Raw genomic sequence first — 19,321 nt, forward strand, 5'->3', positions numbered from 1 at the left:
TGCTCATAATGTTCAAACTATGTCAGCTCTATCCATTTCTTACTACAGCTATTCATAAATAACTTCATAAATTCAAATAACTTCATAAATTCAGGTCTTTCCGGTCCTGGCGCTGACCTGGTAGAATGAGCTCCCGGAAAAGCTGATCAGGGCCCTGATGGAGCTAGCATAGTTCCGCATGGCCTGTAAAACAGAGCTCTTCCACCAGGAATTTGGTTGAGGCCAGGCTAGGAAGATTGGGTCCCTCCCTGTATGGGCCCCATAGGCCGGACATTGCCAGAAGCCCCCCCCCCCCCCGGGGTTGTGGCGGTTGTTATTGTAGGACATGGGCGGGTGTGAGAGGGGGAGGTTCACAGATTGGTTTTTAATGCCATTTTGTATTGTATTTTGTCTTTTACTGTATGTTTTATTGTGTAGGGTTTTTTTAATTCTTCTGTAAACCACCACTAGTTGGCTGGGTCTGAGAGTGGTGGTATATAAATGTGAATGAATGAATGAATGAATGAATGAATGAATGAATGAATGAATGAATGAATGAATGAATGAATGAATGAATGAATGAATGAATGAATGAATTTGCCGTTTCTCCCACATAAGTGTGCATTGGCTTACAGTTTATGGAAGCAATCCTAAATGACTGTACTCAAAAGTAAGGTTCATTGGATTCAATGGACCACAGGCTCTCAAAAAAAGTGTTCTTAGGGTTGCAGCATCTACTACCACTGACCTCACTGACCTCAAGGTCTCACAAGTTCGGGTACAACCACGATACAGCATTCACTGCCTCTTTCGCTCTACAAAATGATAGAATTCTGCTTTTCCAGCCCTTCAGCCCTTTTGTTCTAGTTTTGAATGACAACATTTTATTGATTTTGTTGTTTCTCAGTCTTATAATCAGCTTCTCGGTCAAAACTCCCAAGGTAGCTAACAAAACATTACTGTGTACAAAATGCGATAAAATGCATCATATAATTAATGATACAATTAACAATAAAACAAGTAGAAAATTCTAGGCAGGCACCCTCTCAAGATCTTTCGTTTTTTAAAGTTGTCTTTAACTCCTGTTTGACTTGGCATATTTCCACAAGCATCTGGCTGCATTGCAGCTGTCGGTGTCTGCAGCCATGTGTTTGAAGTGGAATCTCACTTATGGTGGCACATGTTAGCCGTAGGGTCAAGCCACCGGGAGACAACTTTCCTAAGCTACCATAGGAAACCCAAACTGACCAACCTACGGGATCATGGTCAGAAAGTGATTGTTGTTTTGAGAAATGTTACAATACTTGTTGCCTTCAGTTCTGGAGCCCACTATTATTGTTGATGTTATGAATTGTGCTGAATTATCCCTACATTTTGTGTAAGCCACCCTGAGCCTCGTGGGAAGGCAGTGAAAGAAAGAAAGAAAGAAAGAAAGAAAGAAAGAAAGAAAGAAAGAAAGAAAGAAAGAAAGAAAGAAAGAAAGAAAGAAAGAAAGAAAGATTCCCAGATGCTCCCTCTTCTGTCCCTGATTATCAAAATGTAAATGGTAAACTCCTTGCAGAAGGGATCTGTTTCCCCCCACACACACACACAAAATGTCACATCATTTGCCACAAAGCTTGAGTCCAGCGGCACCTTTAAGACCAGCAAAGTTTAATTCTGTGGTTAAGCTTTCTGAAGAATTGTGCATGAAAGCTTATACCCAGAATTAAACTTTGTTGGTCTTAAAGGTGCCGCTGGACTCAAGCTTTGTTCTGCTGGTACATACCTACCCACCCACCCACCTGAATTGACTCCCATTGCCAGTTTTTCATAAGATCATACTCACAGTGTGAATAAGCCCTGCATGGACTATTTTTACAGGACAAAAATTCTATTTTCCAGCCAGTCCTAATCCAAACCATGCAAAGTATTTTCCAGACTGTTGGATATAACCCTGCATCCATTTTCTCTCTCCATTTTCAATTAAGAGCTGGCCTCCAGGCTACCAGTCTGCTGATTCACTCCCCCACAGTTATACAGCTGATGGCTCATAAAGACTTTGTGTTAATCTGATTCCCTAAATAGCTCTGGGCTACATCACAGTCACAGTGGTGATTTCGCTTCCAAATCCGAACTTTATTCTTTTAGCCTCTGAAAGTTCTTAAAGGAAGTGTCTGCAGCATCAGAGATTTCCGGGGGGGGGGGGGGGAGACTTACCGTAGTTTCTAATGCAATGGGCTCTGAAATGAGGAAAGATGCTGAGTCAAGGCCTACCAAGGACAACATGGTTCTGAAAGTGAAGACTTGGAGCTTGAGCTGCAGGATTGTTTGGGATCTGCCTAAAGATAAAGGTAAAGGTATCCCCTGTGCAAGCACTGGATCATGTCTGACCCTTGGGGTGACGCCCTCTAGCGTTTTCATGGCAGACTCAATACGGGGTGGTTTGCCAGTGCCTTCCCCAATCATTAACGTTTTATCCTCCCAGCAAGCTGGGTACTCATTTTACCGACCTCAGAAGGATGGAAGGCTGAGTCAACCTTGAGCCGGCTGCTGGAATCGAACTCCCAGCCTCATGGGCAGATCTTTCAGACTCCATGTCTGCTGCCTTACCACTCTGAGTAAGAGCCACAAGAGGATCTGTCTACTGCAAACCTATTGTCAGTGGGGAAACAGGGATACGACGATCCCCTTCTACAGTGTATTCCTACACAAAATAGGGGAGGGTAACTTGTCCCTTGATGGCCAAATGTAGTTCCAGAGCAAGGATAACAACTCTTTGGGTTGGAAAAGGTCTGCAACATTTGGGGTGGAGCCTCAGGAGGACAGAGTTTAAGAAGGAACCTCAGTGGTCATTTTCTCCAAGCTCCACCTAGAGGTTGGCAACGCTACCCCAGAGCAACGTTATTTTGCTTCCTAGAGGCCTTATTCATGAATGTAGAGGATTCTCTTTTGCATTAAAAATGCAGGTGTTTATCCATGTAAGAAACTGCAACACAGACAGCATAACATAGTACCTTGTTACAAGCCCTGATTGACCTGTCCTCCTTGCAAAGGTGAATACATGACTAAACCTATCAATACCTAGCCTCTGTTTAAAAATGTCCAAAGATGGTGAACCCACCACCTCCTGTTCCACTGAGAAACCGCTCTAACCCTGAGCATGAGTAGTACAATTTATCTTGTTGCTGTCTCACCCACACAACAAAAAGGCAAACAATATCATTATCCATCTACCTCTTGAAGGAATACCATTTTTCCTTACCATCCTCTGAAATCTCACCCCACGCAAGAACACATTCTCCATACCACTATCACTAAGTGAAGCCAACTCTATGACACAGACCTCCATGCCCTGAGGGGGCTGGTCTGGTCCTTGGACTAGTACCCAGAGAACAGAGTTTCCCCAGTTAATCCAGAATTTAGCCATCCCTGTACTAGGCACTCTACTAAGCATGCCTTCCTGAATAGGTATGGGGTAGTTGTTAGAGCAGCCTTTCTAAATCAGGGTTTCATGAAACCCTGGAGTTTCTCGATAGCCCTGGAAGGGTTCCATGAATGGTTAGGAATTAATTTATATATATATATTATTTTAAATTTGTTAAACATTTATTGTTATGAGCACATCCCACCCCTCCCATAATGGCCTGTGATGGGTCTGGAGGGTGTGGGAAAGGGGAGGGGCCTCGGGTGGGTGTGTCCACAGCTATGTTTCTCAACCATGTTCTGCATGATTGCGCCACTTCTGGGATTTCTCGAAGCCTGAAGAACGTTTCAGGGGTTTCTCAATGGTAAAAACGTGGAGAAAGTCTGAGTGACAGTATCGGATTGGAATCTGAAAGCCCTAGATTCAAAACCTCACTTTGCTATGGAAGCTCACTGGGTAACCTTGGGCTGGTCACACATTCTCACAGGGTTGTTGTGAGGATAAAATGGAAGAGAACAATATAAGTTGCTGGGAGAGAAAAGCAAGGTATAAATGAAGTTCATTTGGCCCAGCATCCCGCTTCTAACAATAGCAAGGAATTCCACAAGTAACAGCAATTCCCTACTTTTGCTGTAGGCGTTAAGTAGTAGGGATGAGAGAACATTTCCTGATTAATTGCTTTTTATATTCATTGGTCTTTTCCCCGGTGATTTCTACTTTCCGTTTTTACCTTAGTTCCATAGATTTGTCGGTCTATATTTTACGGAGCTTAAATTTATAACTTTATGCTCTTATGTCCCTAGCTTTTAAAACGTCTTATATTGGTTTTTACATTGGTAATTTATTATGCTTCTATTTGTAAGCCACATTGAGCCGGACCCCCGAGAGGCGTCATCAACCCTCTGAATGGGTAATTGTGCAGTACATAAACATATGAGATAAGTGCTGATTTATTGGTGCCTGTTTTTTTTTTTTTTAATGTGCACGTTTTAAGGAAAATTCCATGTGAGGAAACCAAAAATAATCATGCGTTTGAGTCACTCAGTGGAGAAGCAATATCCAAATGAGGATTTGTGTGGTCAAAATAACTGGGACAAAAAAAAATCAGAAATAATCTCTTTTTGGAAGTATGCTGGCTGGGAAGGGAAGCCTTCCATTTAGCTATTACAACTAAGACCCATTAAGAGGTGGTGTGAAAAGGCCTTTTGTTTGTCCTGAACATCCTGCCAGATCCGTTTCATTGGACATTTCTGAGGTCTAGCAATCTGAAAGAGAGAGCCGTGTCCCAGTGCAATAGAGTTCCACACCAGTGTCTCCTTTGCTCACGAAGGTTGCAAAAGTCATCTTTGTCTTATAGGAAGAAATGCTTTGAAGAACCGCTAGTAAGGAACAGCGACACCTGTGGACAAATGCAATGCTCACGGCAGTGACGTTTCAACAGTGGCTTCTCATGCATAAAGATGAGAGAAATGCATGAGGTGGTTTTCTGGGTACTCTAATACTCGCATGGGGGGAAAGGGAAATATCTGATAAGGTTAAGTTGGAATCAAGCAGATTCAAATGGGTAGCCGTGTTGGTCTGAAGTAGCACAATAAAATCAGAGTCCAGTAGCACGTTTAAGACCAGCAAAGATTTATTCAGGGCGTGAGATTTCGAATGCACTCGAGTGCTACTGGACTCTGATTTTATTGGAATCAGGCAGTATTTGTTTCTGTTTCAGTAAAACAAGAGAGATTATCAAAAGATGCCTTGGTTAAGAACTAAATGACCTCCTGCGATGAAGTTGGTAAAAAGCTTTTCAAAGCTATATTAATCTTCTCAGGATTAGGTATTCATTAGCCAGCCGGGGTCTCCTATTACAATGCTCACGATTGCACAATTGTCTTCAGTTTGCAGATTCTGGCCAGCAGCCGAATTATTCTGTTGCCTCATTCAGAAATTCACAACCCAAGAAAATCGAGATTCCTAAAGCATTGTCATAAAGTTGAAAGCACGTTGACTGTAGCAAGTGAAACTTTTTTTTCAATTTGCTGGCTAGAAAGTCATGGAAAAATGTTTGGGGCGGGGGTCATATAATCCTTCACTCCAGCAGGCCAAGAGTGTATGCTTCCTAGGGCTTTGTCCAATCTAAGTATTAAATATCACAAGCAATGAAGCTTCAAATTGCTCTGGCATTTTTTGTCTGGCCAAATCTTTTCAAGTACTGTGCATTTTTAAAGAGGCAGTCAAGCCTTAGAAGGAAATATCACAAGAGAGAAACCCAGCATTTACACCTTCATGAGATCTTAGAGGGCAATCAATGTTTCTTAATATATATGGTTGCTGGAAACTTAATTATTAACAAATTAATTATTAATCTAGATCTCCTTCGATTAAGTAACCTGTTGACCTTAGAAGAGATGTGGCTGCTCTAATCCATTCTGATGGTTCCCCTACATTTGATGTCAAATTACTTGTCTGAAGGCACCCAAAATGGTGCACCAGTTTCTTTGCTTGGATTCCTGAGACCTCTAGGATCAGTTGCTGGGAAAGGCAGTGTCAGAAGGGACTGCTCAGATCACCAGACTGTGAAATGTCCAGTGCAAGGGCCAGTGGCCTAACACAAGGGGGCATGAGTCCAAATAGCATGCCTCTGTGTCATGGGTGGTTTCAACCAAATGACATTGGTCAGAGCTGGCCATTGCCACCACTGTGCAGAAGATCACATCAGTGTGAATAGCCATGTGCTGATCATCATGTTAACCTGCAGCCCAAGTCCTGTCTGCTGAAAATAGCCAACCTAGCTGGATGAACCTACTCCAACTCTTGCTATCATGCTGAGGGCTGTGGTGGATGGCCAGCCCCCTCACAGAATATGTCACTCCAAGCATGAGTACCAGCAGACATTATCACTGGTGACGAGGGAGGCCTGAGAGCCTTGAGAGAGCCCACTGCTGTGAGATGCTGTCAGTCCAGAATAAGCTGAAAGCAAACACAGCATGCCTCAATTCAGAATCAACTAACCTGAAATTGGGGGGAAGGGGGGATGAAACGCACCAGAGTCCTTCACAGCAACTTGCCTAGATCCAGCCTTCAGATAGTCCTAACTAAATACCTGGCCCAGAACTACGTCATACAGTCGACATCTTAATGGTAAAGCTGCCAGCCCCTGACACATACCACGGCATGGCAGCAACAACCTCCCTGCCTGTCCTCTTCCTGGGCTACTCCTGCCACTCACTTCCTTTCTCTCTTTCTGTGTGGGGCCATTGCTACTCCTGGCAACCTCCGCTTGTTTACTTTTTGATCTGTGAGCAAGCAGCAAGAGTCACCTGCTGTCCATCCCCGCCTGAACAAGATGGGTTGAGAGAAGGAGGATTGTGGTCAGTCAGTTGTTTATTATGGTCATAAACCAGTAGTATTGATGATAGCGGTGGTAGTGCCTTGAGAGCTTTATGCCTTCTGGGAGCTACTGTAAAGCCCAGAGTCCCCAAAACCAGAGTTAACTGCGATGTTGCTCTGGGGGGAAACTGTATCTAGTGAGCGTACTGCAGTCCACTGAGCATTCTGGTCCTACTCTGAGCAGAGGGTTGGACTAGATGGTCTGTACGATCCCTTCCAACTCTGATTCTATGTAACCAATGACTGGCAAGTGGGAAAGTTCTTAACAGTGCTTCAGGGGGCTTTCTCTCACATAGAATAATAGAGTTGGAAGGGACATCATGGGTCATCTAGTCCAACCCCCTGCACTATGCAGGACACTCACAACCCTATCGCTCATCCACTGTAACCTGCCACCCCCTTGAGCCTTCACAGAATCAGCCTCTCTGTCACATGGCTACCCAGCCTCTGTTTAAAGATTTTCAAAGATTGAGAACCCACCACCTCCCGGGGAAGCCTGTTCCACTGAGAAACCATTCTGACTGTCAGGAACTTCTTCCGGATGTTGAGACGGAATTTCTTTTGAATTAATTTCATCCCATTGGTTCTGGTCCGTCCCTCCGGGGCATGTTCCTTCCCATACAGTTGCTTTGGATATACATGTATCTTCTACAGTGTTTGACTAATTGAAGTACAGTCTTGTCACCCCAACACTCTGTCCTTTGTTTAGAGTCTTCTTTTCAGGGGTGTCCAATCGATATCTACCATACAGTCTACTGTTCACAGTGGGACTCCAGGTGATTACAGAGTCATTGTTTTACAATAGTTCTTCCACTGAGCATGGTTAGAGTGTCAGACTGCTAATGTCTGGGAGTCCCAGGTTCAAATCTCTGATCTGCCATGGAATCCTGCCGGGTGACTTTGGGCCTGTCATTCTCATTCTCATTCTCATTCTCATTCTCATTCTCATTCTCTCTCTCTCTCTAACCTCTCTCATAGAAACTGTGAAGATAAAATGGAGGAGGGGAGAATGAGGTTGGGGCTTATTTCGGGTCTCCCTTGCAGAGGAGAGCAGGCTATAAATATCTAAACAAATAAAGGAACTTGGGAAAATAGGGGAGGGGGGTCATTGTATCAAAGTGGCCTCAGCCAATCTGCCATCTAATGCAAACTTCCAAAAAGATCTGCATTGACCCTGGCTGCAAAATCAAACACCTGCAAATTAAAGAACGCCAGATATAGTTACATGGGCAACTATATTTAGTTCAGCCACTTTGGGCAAAAATTATAAAAGAGGCTTGCCTTTCTTAAAATATATTTAACCTGATCCCATGAGCTGTTGAGCACTAAGTCCGGGCAAAAACCAGTGGGTGGGTGACAGTAAGAAGAAGCCGGGCAGAAATAATGTCCCAGTTCGTAGGGGTACAGTAGAATCACAAGCTCTGCTAGCTTTTTCTTTATTTCACTTTTTGCATACACAACAGTACTGAGTCCCAGTTATGCCACTGGACGTGTCCCATGTCCCTGGTTGCTACTCTGCTGCCAGTTTGTGACCTCTCCACTGATCTTCAGCGGGCAGCCAGGGACTCCGTGGTTAGCTGAGAAGGAACCCCTAAAGGGATGAAGCCAGCACAGAGCAGCTGGAATGACATCTCAGAGATTCATGGTTGTGACACGAGAACACCAGTGCCACCTGAGGGCAGACATGGCTTCTCTTTGGCTTTGCAGCAGCAGGCACACTGCCCTAAGAAGTGGGGCAGGATGCCAGACATGATGGCAGTGGGGACACCAACTAGGGTTGTCAGCCTCCAGAGGAAGCCTGGAGATGTCCCAGAATTTCCGTGGAAAATTTTCCCTTGGAAAACATGGTTGGGAAACAGCGGTAGTCAACCTGTGATCCTCCAGATGTTCATGGACTACAATTCCCATGAGCCCCTGCCAGCAAACGCTTTAGAACACAGACTCTAAATAGGTTGCCACTTACCAGGTGGTACCTGGAGATCTCCCACTATTACAAGATCAGTTCCCCTGGAGAAAATGGTTGCTCTGGAGGGTGGACTCCATGCTGCGATTCCACCCCCTCACCCTGCCCTCCTCAGGCTCCAGCCCCTGAACCTCCAGGAATTTCCCAAGCCAGAGTTGGCCAATCTAATATTGAAGTGGCCTGAAGACACAACTGAAGAAAGCATGTGCAGGTGGACCTCAGCCATAAGGGGAGAAGCAAGATGGAAAGTGAGAGATAGAATAGAGCAATAGAACAGGGTAACCAAGGGCCTGAGTCGGGCCAGCGCCAACATCATCTGGAAGTGGACATTACCCCCACAACTGGACGAATGCTGGCCCAGGCCTCCATCGTCCATGTCACACCAATGTGTTTTTTTTCCTTTCCTTTTTTTGGGTGATGCTTTAAGCAAATAGTGTCTGAGGGAAAAACAGAATGGAAGAGAGACTGGAGAAAGATAGACATTGCAGAAGCAAAACGGAAGACAGCAAGTGCACTCAATACGGTCAAAAATAGACGCCAACTAAAAAGAACCTCCATTTTTTATTTTTAAATCTCATGAGTTTCTCCGCCAGGCTCAAAGAAAGAGAGAGGGATTAGAAGCAGAAATGCACATACTGTACATAGCTGCTCTGATAGTCTCAGGCTAAGAAAAGCGGTCCTTTCAGATTTTCAGTTCAGCTTGGCCAAGAAGAACCCTGCTTGGCCTGGAGAATGTGGCTGAGAGTGCAACTAACAGATATATCCGAGACCTAAGTGAAATAAATAAGGCCCTGCATAGCCTGAATGGAACATCCTAAAGGGAGAAGCTGTTTTCCTCTCGTAACTCACTCTCAGATGAACATCAGCCATTTCTGATAGTACAAGAAAGAGGACAGAAGAAACGTGTCTGCTGTAGGGTATGAAGTTTGAGAATGTTGTTTCCCTAGTCCCGATTTTCATTTAGAGCAAAAGCTGAGAAAAGCTGAGCTGAGCCTCTCTGACCACTCCAGAACTTCTTCCTCCCTTTCCCTTTCTTTTCTCCCAGATAGGGATGCTTCTAGCATTGGAATTCAGTGGAAGAAGAAAATAATTCATGGGGGCTAGGGGTGCGGTAGAAAACAAGCCCCAGGCTTCTGGAGAATTCAGCTCCCCTTCAAGCATGCATCACTTTTGTCCCAAAATATTGCAGACATCCCCCATCCCCTGCTTTTATGCATGGTTGGAGGAAGATCCAGGTTTAAACAAACAGCTCCTCTGATGATACTTGTAAAGTTATGACTTACGAGGGCCTAGTCTGCATACAACAGATAATTCACTTTCAATGCACTTTAGAAGTAGATTTTCCTGTTCTGCACAGGAAAACCCAGCTGCCAAAGCACACTGAAAGTGCATTATCTTATGTGTGCGGAATGGGCCTAGGAAAGGACAAAGTCAGAAAAACAAACAAAATGTGCTCCAGCAGCATCCAAAAGCAATACTGAGGCATCCACCTTTCTGTGAGGAACCATGACTCAGTGGTACAACACCTGTTTTCCACACAGGTCCCGGGTCCAAGCCTGGCATCTCCCGTTGCAGGATCTCCTATTGGAAAAGCCCCTCTTTGCCTGCAGAGCCACTGTCAGCAAGATCAGACCGTACTGACCAAATAGGACCCTTCATTCTCCCACCCACAACTCCTCATTGAGCCTCATAAACCTATCAGAATGTCAGATTTTGACACAGAGACACAGAAGCTCACCAGCAGTATATATAGCTCAGCCAGACCACATGGCTCATGTGCAGTTAATCCATCCTGCATCTTCTAGAGACCTATCGTTACAGCCACGGAAGATGGATACCTTTGGAGAAAGGGCCCTCAGCACTGCGGAAGCACATCTACACAAACAGGCAACAGCCAGGAGAGACAACATGAAATAAGAACAAGGGAATAATATCTTCACAGAATTGCTCTGCATACTCAACTTCAGGAGTATGAACTCCACTCCTGCAACAGAAGATTCAAACAGCCATGGACACAAAGCATTTTCCCTGCACTCATCTAAACATATTATTTTTAAAATGATGGCTTAATAACCCCTACTCAACAGATTGAAAATATCCCTTGCAGAGAAGACACAGGCATCATATAGGGATTTTTTAAAAAAACATACCCTGAATGCAAATATGAGAGAGAGATGGGGGTTTTTACCTCTCTTATCTCGTTCCCACCACCCCCTTACCCCACCCATCCAAGATAGGGGATCAATCGGGAGGCATAGTGGGTAACTAATGGCAGCCTGGGATCATTCAAGGGCAGGAAACCTGGAAGGTCATGGGAGGAATTTTTCCAGTCCCTTAAAAGAAACTTCTAAACAAGAATAATTCTCTCCCTGCCCATCCCCTTAAAGTTTTGGTGAGGATGGGGGTGGGAATCCAGACCAGGTTGTGAGGCTATGCATATTCTGAACCAAGTGTACTTCACAGAAGGAACCCATTCACTTGGCCCACACCTGGACGGCTCTGCCAAGTCTTTTCCAGGTGCACCTGCTGTCCAGAGAAGCCATTTATATTTTGATGTAACCTTGCACTTAAGGGGGGAAAGCCATCATAGCAACTTAGAACATTAAAACCCAAGACAAACACCGAATTAAAATAGAATTTAGAAAACTGTTTGGGGAGGAAGAAGAAGGGATGGTTTTTATACCCTGCTTTTCACTAACCAGAGGAGTCTCAAAGCAGCTTACAATCACCTTCCCTTCCTCTCCCCACAACAGACACCCTGTGAGGTAGGGGGGGGCAAGAGAGCATCAGAGAACTACTCTGCAAGAATTGCTCTCAGAGAACTGTGACTGGCCCAAGGTCACCCAGCTGGCTGCATGTGGAAGAGTGCAGAATCAGGCCCAGCCACTGTACCACATTGGCTCTCCCAGCAGGCTTCCGTGAAAGCAACAAGAAGCAGAATGGTCTTTGTTCCACTAATTGTCAGTTTTGCCTCTGCTGGCTTCTTATCCCTTTTTCCTGAATAAGGGCAGAGAATACTGAGCAGGATCTGCATCGTAGCCACAGTCTGGACAGGAGCACTGAGTAGGTTGAGGGGAAAAGATCCAGCAGTTCAGTGTTCTCCAGACTTCTGCTTCCCACTACTACTGGTGCAGGGATGCACTCGGCAGCTCAAATGTAAGCGAAGACAAAGCTGGAAAAGAGAAGCAAAAATTTCTGGGAGACACTGACTTCCACTCATCCCAGTGAGCATGGCAGAAGGGATGGAGGAGGCCAGGCAAATAGAATACGTCCTGAGGTGTGAATGGTCTAGGCAGCTACCTGATCAAGTGCATCTGTTAGTAATTTTCCTATATTATCATAGGTACTATCAAGACCTTGCAGATCCTTTTGCTTGAAGAACCACAATCTGGTGCTGTGGCTCTATGTGTATCGTACAAGTATGCACAGTAGCCCTTTAATAGCCCCAGTAGCTCACTGTGTCTGAGATGCCTAGCCCCACACATGGTACTGAGTAAGAGGGATGTCCTGGGGGAAAGGCTGCAGGACTAGAACCCAGATCGCCCATTCCAAACAGCCACACCATAAATGCATAGGAAACGGCACAGCCAGAAGGGAGACACATGGTAATTGATGAATAAGATAGGCAAGTTGTGTATTTTGTGGTTTCAACAGGAGAGCATTCAAGACATGCTTAACTGGACCATGGGAGGTTTAGTTTAAAATGCTTCGTTGTGGCTGGATCCTCCTCACAGTATCAGCTGAGCCTGAAGACTTAGAGTATAATGTAAATATAATCCACTTATGCCAGAATTCATTAGAGAATCTTCAAAAGCCTCCAGTTCTAGCTTGGAGCATCCAGCAGCTGTCCTCTTAGAAATCTTCCGCATGCCATTGTTCCATCGCCTCGCCTCTGCTCTACCAGGGTGACTTTTTTCCCATTCTTTCTGTAATAACTTTCTCAAGATTATTTCCATCTCAACACCAAACATGGACAAAGTACTTAAATGTGTGTGAACTAATTTCCAAGAAGAAGATCCGGATTTCTGCAGAAACATTTCCAACAGACCGTGTTGGTCTCCAGTCTCTGCTCCCCTCCTCTGCTTAGTGTCAGCAGCCAAAGCCCTTGGAATAAATATTGGGGAGGGGGGGATGTTAACTAATCTTGTAATTATTTGCCAAGTACATACAAATGACCTTTGTGTGGCCAGGCCGTACCATTTATCTGACAAACAGTCTGGAGGAGAATGTTGGCTTCTAAATGGAAATTGCAGACAGCCAACTCCACTTGACAGTAGCTTTAAGAGTGATAAGTTGACATATTCACCAATCCTGCAGTGCACCATTGTGCTAGTCGTCTCCAGTACATATAGATATGCAAAATTAAACATGTTCTTGTCAAATGTAGTTGGGTGATTAGGCCAAAATTCAGAAGTTACAGGCTCATGATGAGGGAAGAGCTGCGTTTTTTTTCAAACTGCAAACAGCAGGACCCATGGCATGAGGGATTTAACTCTTTCCCCTTGCATGTCCCCATAATCTTAATCACCTCCTCTGGGGCTGTTATTCACTGAGTATCTGTATATTTTTTCTCTGTGGGGCATACATTTATTTACTTCATTTATACTCATTCATAACTTTCTTGTTGGCACTTAAGGAAGATTACAAATTTAGAAAAGATTGCAATAAAGGTGTGCATAAGACATGCAATGGACAGTGCAATAAAACTGGGTTAAAAGATTAGAGGGAAATAAATTGAAATCATAAATATGGCACAGGAGAAATGGTTAAACACCCTCTCCTCCAATACTGCAGCCCCAATTTAAAGCAAGGTACCCCTGAGCTAATATTCATGGTTCTAAAACAGTAGGAGATTCACTGATACATTTTCCAAGTTCATTATCGCATTACACCCTAAAAATCACAGTATATTTTTGCATCTTTTATATGTGCTATTCATCAATGAAGAGTCATTTCAAGTGTAATATGAAAAGCAAGAGAAGGACATGCTGACCTGAGTCACCAGCCAGAGACCAAGAATTGCTAGGCTGATGCAACTCCCCTCCCCTCAGCCCCAAGAGCATGAATCAAAAGCAATGAGAACCACTCAGGGACTTAGGTATGCAAAGTATAATTTACATAGCATTTAATTTGCAAAAAAACCTCTAAAAATGGTAAAAGGTATACATGTACATTTACGTGTACAACCATTCCTACATGGACTGGTGCCAGATATATACCCAGGCAGTGTCTAAAAATTTGCACGCATTTCCCAAAACTGAGGCAAGCACATCATATTTCAAATTGTTCATATTGACTAAAGGTAAAGGTAAAGGTATCCCCTGTGCAAGCACTGGGTCATGTGACCCTTGGGGTGACGCCCTCTAGCGTTTTCATGGCAGACTCAATACGGAGTGGTTTGCCAGTGCCTTCCCCAGTCATTACCATTTACCCCCCAGCAAGCTGGGTACTCATTTTACGGACCTCGGAAGGATGGAAGGCTGAGTCAACCTCGAGCCGGCTGCTGGGATCGAACTCCCAGCCTCATGGTCAGAGATTCAGACAGCATGTCGCTGCCTTACCAATCTGCGCCACAAGAGGCTCTATTCATATTGGCTAGATATCCCAAAAGAACTGTAGACAGCTCAGGGCTTGCTTTCAGCCATCACCCCCATCGCAGACTTCCTACAGCCACCAACACAGCCCACTGAGCTGAAGCTTCCCAATAGACTGAAAATGTGCCATTAGAACTGACTAACTAGTGTTCCCTCATTCTATGGGAGCAATATACAACTCTTGGGAGGCATTCTGATTTTATAAGCGGGGAATCCCATCCTTCCAACGCCTTCCCACGCCATTTGCCGGCATCCTCCCCTTCCTCTTCCCTCTCTAACCAAGAGACTCACTGGGGAGAATTTTGTTCAGCTGTCCAGCTCCCCAACAGCCTTTTCGGATTTCGTGACTTAAGAACATAAGGAAAGCCATGTTGGATCAGGCCAATGGTCCATTCCATTCAACAGAACTCCAGAAGCCCCTCAGTGGAGGGTGGGAGAAGAGGAGGCAGCCCCTAGGAGAAGGTTGTATGCTTTTTTTTTTGGGGGGGGGGTTGAACCACAAACACACCCGTTGTAAGATTTACAGATTTTTCTATGAACTGAGGGGAGGATCCTCAGATATGAGGGGGGGTCTCTTTTCTGTCAACTCCACAGATGGGCCATGTTGAGAATGAGATATACTGGTGAGACTAATATTTTAGCCAGCTCCTACTTTCCACTTGCAATAGCTTGTGGCAATCAGCAGAGGAGAATTTTTCTATACAGCTCACTCTCACTCTCAGAATAAAATCACAACCTGTGATTAATAAAATCACAGATTTTATTCTTTAGGATGCTTAGGGCTGATTCTCCGTTGAGCAGGGGGTTGGACTAGATGGCCTGTATGGCCCCTTCCAACTCTATGATTCTATGATTCTCAGAGATCTCTGCTCCAGGTCATTAAAAAACTGATACACAGCAAAGAAGAATCAAATCCAGCAATAACGGTGGCCACAAAGCACACAGGACTTATTGAATGTATGCCTAAAGATCTGCAGGCCTTCTGCATGCACCATGACATTGCAATATCTAGAATGGTGGTCCCCAACCACCGGGCTGCGGCCCGGTGCCAGGCCGCGAAGGCCCTGGCACCAGGCCGCGGCTCCCTCTCCCCCCCCCCTGCAGTAAGAAACTTCCCAGGCCACAAGCAAATCGGCCACAAAAGCAGCCGATTAGCTTGCAGCCTGGCAAGCTTCTTTTTGTGGGAGGGGAGGGAGAGGGAAGCAGGGCGGGGCATGTGCATTTGTGCAATGCGCGGCCGCAAATGCGCATGCGCGGGAGTGGGGCACGTGCGCGTTTGCGGCCGCGAATGGCGCAAACGCGCATCGCTCTCGCCACCACTGCTGGTCCACAGCCTTAAAAAGGTTGCGGACCACTGATCTAGAATACTGTTAACGTATCCTGTGGCTTAGAGAGAGGGGGCGAGTCCATGGTAATGTTTTATAATGATGTGCGGTAATGAATTAAAGGTTAAAAACCACTGTTCTAGCCAACACGAGGAAGACAATCCATCAGGAAGAGCAATACAAAGGATGCTGATTCAAATCAAGTACCTGTGAATGGCTGGAACCCTCAGTTAGATGGAGTCAGGTTACCTATTTAGGGGGAAGAATAAGAAACATGCCATCAACCAGACATTTAAGCAAGGCAGGAATTTATAGCCTGGCTGTGTTCCTATAGGAAAGAAAGACTCCACGCACAGGTTTTCTGACAAGAAGATAGAAAAAGGCTTCAGACAAGAGGAAATTGGACCATCCTGACCAATTTTAAATGTCAGCCACTAAGGGCAGGGTTCAAAGCACAGGTCCAGCAAGGGCTCTTCTGCACTTACTAGAACAGACTGAGCTTCAAACAAATGGGTCACTCACTCCCGTGTTATCATTTGAACTTCAATGTTCCCTTTTTAAAGGAAGTGTTATGCAGCTCAAGTTGCAATGAACAAGATTTAAAAGAGACTTCAATTTCTAAAAAAACAGAAAAGATGGGGGCTTCAGGCATTCTGATAGTGCATGTAATGGTGCTTAAAGTAGCTAAGGAGTAATTTATAAAAGCTATTTGTTGTAATAAATGTGTTAAAAAGCCAGTTCTGAGCTTTAAATTACTGGTTCTCATTCATCATACATGCTTGACTCTCCTGTTTGACAAAAAGAATCTTTGCTTATGAGTGTATCAGTGATTTTTCCATTCATTTCTTTGGATTGCCACCTCCGGGAAGGCCAGACATTTTTATTCCACCCTTCCTCAAATGAGCTCATGGTGATGTACATGGAAGCAGTGCCCTAGCATCGCTTCAGCCTCACTAGTGCAAGTCACTGGGCTGCCAACTCCAAGCGGGTGGCAAGTTACAGTGGATGAGCGATAGGGTTGTGAGTGTCCTGCATAGTGCAGGGGGTTGGACTAGATGACCCAGGAGGTCCCTTCCAACTCTATTATTCTATGATTCTATGATTCTAAGTCATGAAATTCTGGGGGGTGGAGTTTAAAGAAAGGAAGGGCTCTAGCAGGCATTAATGCCATAGTGTCCATGCTCCAAAGCAGCCATCTTCTCCAGAACTAATCTCTGTAGCATGGAGATCAGCTGTAATTCTGAGTGGTCTTTAGACTCCATCTTTATCTGGCAGTCCTGGGCCTTAGGTCATACCACCATGTTTACAGAGCAGCCTTTCTCAACTTTTTTACCACCAAGAAACCGCTGAAACATTCTTCAGGCTTCAAGAAACCCCAGAAGTTGCATAATCATGCAGAATATGGTTGAGAAGGCCAGCTGTTTACACACCCACCCAGGGCCCCTCCCCAGCCCACCCCCTCCAGACCCATCAGTGACCATTCTGGGAGGGGGAGGCAGGTCAACATGACCATATATGGTCATATTCCCTCATCAATTATCTCCCACTCAATTGGGAAACCCTTCTGGGGCTGTCACGAAACCCTGGTTGATAAAGCATGTACTAGGGTTGCCCACTGAAATTTGACATCCACTCCTCATCCTGCTTCCTCTTTACTACTTTTTCCCATAGTTAAGCTTCAAAGTAGGATTATGCATGGCGGCGTCCGAATCGGCCTGGAATGGCCATGCACAAGAGCCTCTTGTGGCGCAGAGCCTCTTGTGGCGCAGAGTGGTAAGGCAGCAGTCTGAAAGCTTTGCCCATGAGGCTGGGAGTTCGATCCCAGCAGCCGGCTCAAGGTTGACTCAGCCTTCCATCCTTCCGAGGTCGGTAAAATGAGTACCCAGCTTGCTGGGGGGTAAACGGTGATGACTGGGGAAGGCACTGGCAAACCACCCCGTATTGAGTCTGCCATGAAAACGCTCGAGGGCGTCACCCCAAGGGTCAGACATGACCCAGTGCTTGCACAGGGGATACCTTTACCTTTACCTTTACCTCATCCTGCTTCCTCTTTACTACTTTTTCCCATAGTTAAGCTTCAAAGTAGGATTATGCATGGCGGCGTCCGAATCGGCCTGGAATGGCCATGCACAATGGCCATGCACAATTCGCCATGCAGAACCCTACTTCAAAGCATAATAGGTGGGAAATGGACAATCATCTAATGGGGACATACCTTACGCGAATCAGAATGTAGGGCTTCTGTGGGCAAGAGTCCAGAACTAGCTTCTCCCCTTCCCCCATCAAGGGTTGCCACAGTCAAGTTGACTTGGCAAGACTTGCCCTAGTGAGGCTTCCCGATGGAGCTTGCAATTCAAATGTGAAAATGAGAGTCAGAGCCTGCTAACACTGTGGTATTTGCATTGCAGTCCCAGCAGCCTCCAAGGGACAGGAGTATATGGAAAGATGAAGGCATATTTCTGAGTCAGAGCCCTCTGACTATAGATCTTTATGAAGAAATGTTTGGCAGCTCAGCTGAGAAGCTGGGTTTTATTTTAACCTTTAAGAATGACACCAATTTCACAGCTGTTAATGGTATGTGGATCTGACACTTTCTGATGCAAATTATCCATCAAGGGCTAACCGGCTCGGATAAATGGATTGCGGGAGAAAGACCTCCATATTAATGTGCTAATAGCTTTGTTCAGAAGTATCTAATTTTATGCTTAATCAGATCACCTCCTTTTTGACTGAAATGTTCTTTTTAAAAAACATGTTAAGATTTTCAAAAGCCAGGACATTGCTATGCAAGCTGAAGAGAAATTTTGCCAGTCCATCAGTGTTCAAAGCACTCCCAGAGTCAGCATGGGGCTGCAGTTTGGGAGAACAAATATGCTGAATCATTTACAAGAATTCATTCTACTTCTCTCATTCTTTAAATATTGCTTATTACATTTATACCCTAAATTTCCTCCATGCTACACACAGTGCTCCCACAAGGTCTTCTACACAGATACTGGCTACATATACACTTGCTTAGCAGCAGCAAAGTCACTGCAATGCCTCTCACCTTGCCAGGATCATACATATGAAGCTGCCTTAGACGGTATCAGACTATGGTTCCCTCAAATCATAATCATAGAATCATAGAGTTGGAAGGGGCCATATAGGCCATCTAGTCCAACCCCCTGCTCAACGCAGGATCAGCCCTAAAGCACCCAGGATCATCCTAAAGCATCCAAGAAAAGTGTATATCCAACCTTTGCTTGAAGACTGCCAGTGAGGGGGAACTCACCACCTCCTTAGGCAGTCTATTCCACTGCTGAACTACTCTGACCGTGGAAAAATTTTTCCTGATATCTAGCCTATATTGTTGTACTTGTAGTTTAAACCCATTACTGCGTGTCCTCTCCTCTGCAGCCAATGGAAACAGCATCCTGCCCTCCTCCAAGTGACAACCTTTCAAATACTTAAAGAGGGCTATCATGTCCCCTGTCAACCTCCTTTTCTCCAGGCTGAACATTCCCAAGTCCCTCAACCTATCTTCATAGGGCTTGGTCCCTTGGTCGTCTCTTCTCACTGGCAACAATTCTCCAGGGTCTCAAGAACAGTCTTTCCCAGCACCTATTACCTGTGATGGAGATGCCGGGGATGTGGGGATAGAGTAAGTGAACCAGAAATTCTCTATACTTAA

General features: G+C 45.1%; 1 long non-coding RNA gene across 2 annotated transcripts in view; it reads right to left on the bottom strand.

Annotated features, from left to right (window-relative positions):
• Nucleotides 1-19,321, bottom strand: part of LOC143821796 (uncharacterized) — a 127,691-nt gene that overhangs the window by 67,997 nt on the left and 40,373 nt on the right. The window contains exon 1 of one of the 2 annotated variants that reach the window (XR_013225912.1): nucleotides 1,808-1,999. The exons of the other annotated variant lie outside the window; for it this stretch is intronic. This is a non-coding gene — a long non-coding RNA (uncharacterized LOC143821796). Of the gene's footprint in view, nucleotides 1-1,807; nucleotides 2,000-19,321 lie in introns of those variants that run through there. 2 annotated transcript variants of the gene reach the window in all.

This window comes from Paroedura picta, chromosome 12 (genome assembly GCF_049243985.1).
Source record: "Paroedura picta isolate Pp20150507F chromosome 12, Ppicta_v3.0, whole genome shotgun sequence".
In the NCBI taxonomy this organism is placed as follows: domain Eukaryota; kingdom Metazoa; phylum Chordata; class Lepidosauria; order Squamata; family Gekkonidae; genus Paroedura; species Paroedura picta.